General features: G+C 26.4%; 1 non-coding gene across 1 annotated transcript; it reads right to left on the bottom strand.

The window, feature by feature from the left end:
- Nucleotides 1–623: 623 nt before the first annotated feature.
- N0V89_012693 lies at nucleotides 624–696 on the bottom strand. Its single transcript has one exon. It is a non-coding gene; the product is annotated as a tRNA-Val (tRNA).
- Nucleotides 697–6,563: the final 5,867 nt, after the last annotated feature.

The following is a 6,563-nucleotide window of genomic DNA, read 5'->3' as shown; positions in this document are numbered from 1 at the left end:
ACCTATTTACTTTTTATTAAAATATTTTTACATTATAGCTAATTACATTAGCTATATATAAAAAAAAAAAAAAGCTATAGATAGTATCATTAAGAGGTTTGTGATAGAACCTTAGAGTTGTAGTATTCTAATAGCATAGTGTTTTAATATAAATATTACAAAAGATTAAGTACACCCTAATAGTTACATATAATATACTTGAAATAACTACCTATTTACGTGAAAGTTTTTAAAGATATACCTTAAATCAAATTTAAATGGTAAACCTTACATACCAGCTTGAAAAAACAAAAGTATGCTATCTCTTTATACTTTATGAATAAATACGGCTATCTAATAAACTTATTTAAAAAGGAACATTCCCACACACAAATCTACTACATAAAAAAAAATATTTTGTTAAAGTAAAATTTTAAATACCACTTTATTTTGCCCATATAAATTGTATATGCTATTTTTAATCTATATACTAAATAGATTAAAAACATTTTCTTTTAAAACAATGATTTATTAAAAATACTATTCTGTGCAAGTACTAAAGGTAATGATATATCAATGGTTAATACTTAAGCATTAGAACGATTTAGCTTAATACTCATATTTGTAGCTATAATAATAACAAATAATAAATAAGTGATTCGAACACTTAACCTGCCGCGTGTAAAACGGATGCTCTACCAGTTGAGCTAATTTATTTTTTTTTTTACCAATTGAGCTAATTTACTATTACAAAGTACTTTGAGTTATTGACAAGTTTTTCTGTTAAAGTTATAACTATACAATTTAATATGGCAAATAAAAATATCATAAAAATGATTCTTAAATATATATAGTTATTACGCTATAATATAATTACGATATAATATATTTACTATACTTTTTATATAAGATATTTATGCAAGACTATATCGTGGATATTCCTCCTATAAGATTAGAGGTTATTTATTTATTTTTCTATTTAATTCTGTTAAAATTACAGAATTATCAATCTGTTTTTAACGATAGAATTATCTGCATCAGCTATAATAGCTGTGTTTTTCTTAACTTTGTTAATAGCAGTAAAGAAGTGAATTTTATCTTCATGTGATAAAACATTATTATCTTTAATATAGTTCTTCATTACCTTACATTGTAAATTGGTGTTTTCCCTCACCTTGTTAACATGTTTAACTTTATCCTTTCAAAACTTTTCAGGGTTTGATTCTAGTAAATCTTTATCAGGTGCGTGCAGATCATTACGCATTATTTCAAATAAACTGTCTACAACAGGCTTTACATCATTAAATTCCCTAAATTCCCTTAATGAACGAAAATTAGCTATTAAATTAAGATAATTTGGTATATGTTGTTGTTGAGCTTCAGAACTTAACCCTTGTAAAAGATCTATTTGGACCTTAATTTCTTTTTTTATAATTTTTAATCTTTCTTGATTAATGGTATTAATATTTCCTTTTAGCTCATTCAGTAAATTATCTAGTTTACTATCCAGCGGGGAAGAGATACCTCTTCCACTTTGTTCTGGGAGAATGTAGTATCTAGATTAGTTTTAGGTGCGCTAGATCCCAAACCATCATTATTGTTGTCCGACTTAAAATTTATATCTAATTCATTGGTATTAAATACAACAGGGTGCTCATCTACAATCATAGCGAATTGTTTATTATCAAATATATTGAATATCATTTCAATAGTAATTTTACTTGCTATAGATAAAAATGAACTAATACCAGTTGCAGATGAAAATAGCACAGGATGTAATAGTAAAGGTGTATTTACACCATACTTAATAGCAAAATACCTTACAACATTTCCTATTACTATAGATGATACCACTATACAAAGGGTCTTCTTAGTAAATAATTTGCTAAGAAGATATGTAATGTAACGCCTGGAAAATAAAATAGAAGTGACTCCTTTTATTCTCAAATAAAAGGACTTCATACCTAAGAAAAAACCAGGCCCACTTTCTAGTAGAGCGACTGGTGAGGGTTCCCCCCAGAAAAATTTTTGAACCAGGTGCCTCTTTACTATGATATGTTAATGTTTGTTTGCTATCTATAGTTAATGCATTTTTACCTAATTCAAATATAAATCCCAAGGTTAGTAACACGAAAAAAATCATCATTACTGCTAAGCCATAAATATCATTATTATACCCACTTACACTATATGGATAAACTAATAATATTTCTAAGTCAAATAAAAGGAATAAGAGACCAAATATGAAAAAGGATACACTAAATTGTGTTCTATTTTGTCCTAAAAAAGAATGAAACCCACATTCGAACACACTATCTTTTTCTTGATAAGGATTGTGGGGTGCTAATAGTAAATTTACGAATAATAAAATAAAAGATAATATAGGTATAAATATAATAAAAAAGGTTGTTGATGTCATTTAAATATTAAAAAAGATTAGAGCTAATATATTAGACATATTTAATAAACTTTCAGGGATAAATATAAATAATGTTATTATTAATGTTATAATGGATACAGTTAAACTCAAGGAACTTGATAAGACTATGTTATGCATTTTAATATTTACTTTTTTTAATGGTAATATCTTTTTCAGTGATTAAACTCTCTGCTTTAAAATCAGTTAGTTCATTGTTTAATTCGTAATCAGGTTTATAAAAGAATATCTGTTTTATAATTGCTAGATAATATACCGCACTAATAACACTAGTTAATATAGCAACAAGTGACATGAAAATGTATCCATTGTCAATAGCTGCACTTAAAATCATCTGTTTACCAAAAAAACCAATTAATGGTGGTATTCCTGCAAAAGAAAATAAAGTTATAGCTAAACTTAGGGATAATACAGGGTTTATGTAATAATAACCTTTTAATTGATCAATAAGTTGAATTGGAGAGTTATCAATATCCTTTAGGTTATCAATATCCTTTAGATTATCATTATTATCATTTTCCTTTTTATCTTCTGTAGCCTTAACTTTATACACGTAACAGTATAAAGAATAACCTATCGCTATTATTAATATTAATAAAAAGCATTTAAGTTAGAAATAGAATATTGTATTAAATAAAACATAAATGCTTGTGTTGATTCTACTGTGTGTATACTTAAACCTAATAATATAAATCCGACGTGAGATATAGTACTAAAGGCATATAATCTTTTTATTCTCTTTTGTGTTAATCCTACAATAGTTCCTATGATTAAAGATAAGAGAGAGCTGATTAATAAACTCATAGTTCAACTAAAATCAGAGTCAAAAAAGGATTTGCTTGTGTAGTGTACCAATTCCAATAAGAAAATAAAAATAGAAATTTTGGCAATAATAGCAACAAAAGTTGTAACAACAGTTGGTATTGCATCATAAACATCAGGACTTCAAAAATGGAATGGAGCAGCTGAAACTTTAAATAAAAATCCTACAGCCATAAATAGTAAACTGATATCTATATAGTAGGATTCGTATCAATATAGTAAGCTAGATAAGTTTTCCAGTCCTACTACACTTAGATTTGAATATTCATTTCAACTTATTTTATGTATACTAGTAATAATATATAGACTGTCTAAGTTCGTAGTACCTGTATTTGCATACAGTAAACCTGTACTTAAAAGTATAAAACAGGACGATAAACCACCCAGTAAAAAGTACATAAGACCCCCTGATGTTGCGGGTTCTGAATCTCTATAGATAGTAGATAGAAGGTACAACCCATAACTTTGTAATTCTATCGCTAAAAAGATAGATACTAAATCACTAGTAGATACTAAAAAAATACCCCCAGTAACAATAAATAAAATGATTAAAGAATACTCTATAATCTTGTATTGTTCTCCCATTTTGTTTAATATAACAGTTTGATAATAAATAAGTTTAGTAAATAGTATTTTATCCATAGAACTATATTCTCTAAGTCAAACTTTTCTAGGGTAAAAATGTTAATAATAATACTGCCGCACTAATTAACATTATAAATATTTGAAATATAGAAGTAATGGATGTAGCATGAAATAATCCGCCGAAAATTCCTATACCTTTATTTAAAAATAAAAAGTTTAAGTTATCATATGAAATTAGAGAAGCGATAACTAAGATAGTTATTGTCGCTCTTGAGTACAGAATTGATTTATCTCGTCTTAATGTAATAGAATTAGATAATATTAATATAATTAGTGATAGAATTAACATTTTTTTTGGTTTAATTTTTTTTTATTATTTTTAGTTTAAACTAAAAAATTTATAGTTAAATATAATTATTTTTCTTTACATTACTTTAAAATATAGTATATTTGGAAACTTAAATATTTAAGTTTAAGATCCTCAATAATATATCGATACAAATAAAAATAATCATACAACATCAACAAAATGTCAATAAAGTATACCAGCTTCTAATCCTAGATGATGGTTATTTGTTAAATGATATGCTAATAGACGTCACAGACCTACAGCTAAAAATGCTGTACCTATCATTACATGTAATCCATGGACTTTTTACAGTAAAAAATAGAATTCCTTCACTCCCATTTTTATAAAATGGTCTAGACTATGTCATCAACTAAATAAAATATTTAATTGTAGGGTTTTAAGGTAAGATCCTTTGTTTATAACAAACAAACTTACTAGTCGTTGAACCTTTATAAATATGACTCCCTCCCCATAATCTTTTCTTCTAGAAGGGAATATCTTTATACTTGGCTGCATATTGTATTATATATTTAATAGTTTTATGCAATTTACCCTATTTTCTATTCTATTTACTCTAAAAGAAATTGTTTATTCTTTGTCTTATATTTATTTTAATTTTCTTTGTTAATTTAATTTTGTAAATTTAGAATCGTTATATATTTATCTATGCTTTAAACCTATTTGTATTATTAATAGCAAGAGATTTATACTTTTAAATGGAATAAATTTTAAGTTTCTTTGTTTTTTAATTAAATCAAATAAATAGAATAGGGGCTCCATAATTAACCCTGTTCCAAAGTAAAAACATGATCCAAAAGCTCCGTCTGAAATAGTAAATGATGATACTGAGTATTCCACACCCTGTAAACCTGTAAATATTACTGCTAATATTATAGTATATAGTAAACCATATAAAGCTTTACCTCTCTTTCCATTAATTAAAAAATGATGTCCATATGTAACAGTAAACCCTGAAGAAAGTAAAATTACTGTATTTACTAATGGTAATTCGAAAGGATCTATAGCTTCTATACCTAAAGGAGGTCACATAGCACCTAATTCAACTGCAGGTGAAAGAGCACTATGGAAAAATGTTCAAAATATAGCTAAGAAAAATAAAGCTTCACTTACTATAAATAAACCTACCCCTAGGTTTAATCCTCTCTGTACAGCAAGAGTGTGGTTACCTATATAAGTACCCTCTGCTATAATATCTCTAAATCAGAATGACATAGATAATACTAAAGATGTAATACTTAAAAGTAAATTATATTCTGCATAAGCAAATCCATGGAAGGATAAAACTGCTGATGTAGTAAGATTAATAAACTAATCGATGTATAAAGAGGTCATGGTGAAGGAGATACTAAATGAAAAGGATGAGCTTGAAAATTACTCCTGTTTAAGTTTAACATTATATATATATATAATTTCATAATCCACTATTCTTATTTATAAAAACTAAAAAAAAACTTTTTTTATCTCTAAGATTTTTTAGATGTCTCATACATCAAAATTAACCAAAAATTTTGATGTGTGTGTGTAAGACATTTTTAAATGCCTACTATATATTATTATAAAATATTATATTTATTAATATAAAGATATTATCTCTTGTAATACTCCTGTATTATAAGAGATAAGGAAGGAACCTTATATTTATGATCTGGAACCAAAATGCATAGTCTTATGCAACATACCCCCCCCCCTTTTTTTATATTTTTATATTTTAATACTCAAGCTATGTTTATAAATAATTCATTTTATTTTGGTTTTAAGGGGCTTTAGACAAAAAAGGTTTTAATCTCCAAAAGCTCTTCTCCCCATTACATTATAAACATTATTTATAATGCAATTTTCCAGTCAGGTGTCAACTCATAAACTGGGATTTGTTATACTAGAGAGAAAAAGAAGGGTTTTACATCTTTTCTCATAAAATAGGCTTTAAAACCTACCCCTTTTTCTATAAAAATATAACAAGTTTATTAACCTAATCTTTTTATTAAATTTTAACATAACATTTGCATTTCGTTTTTCTTATTAAGAAAAACACAGTACCCGTTAACAGATAGAGTTACTGTAGAGTAGACCGTTTAACTCATAAATACTAATGTTTGTATAATTCATTCAATCTCCTAAATTCCTGTATTTGATCAGATAATTGAGAAACATGCTCAGGATTTTCTGCTTTAACTTTAGATAGTTGTAGTCCCTTCTGTAGTAAAGTGTTTATTTCTTGACCTCTTGTTGTTATAAGACGATCAATTATACCTAACCTCGTACTAATTTTGTTAGCTTCAACATCTGACATACTGTTAGGAACATCTATACTCATACTACCTGCTGTATCAGTAATTACATTAACCCCTGTTTTAACAACTGTAGTATCAA

Source organism: Didymosphaeria variabile, assembly GCF_027946475.1.
Source record: "Didymosphaeria variabile strain IMI 356815 chromosome Unknown scaffold_11, whole genome shotgun sequence".
In the NCBI taxonomy this organism is placed as follows: domain Eukaryota; kingdom Fungi; phylum Ascomycota; class Dothideomycetes; order Pleosporales; family Didymosphaeriaceae; genus Didymosphaeria; species Didymosphaeria variabile.
This window is presented reverse-complemented; position numbering and strand designations above follow the sequence as displayed.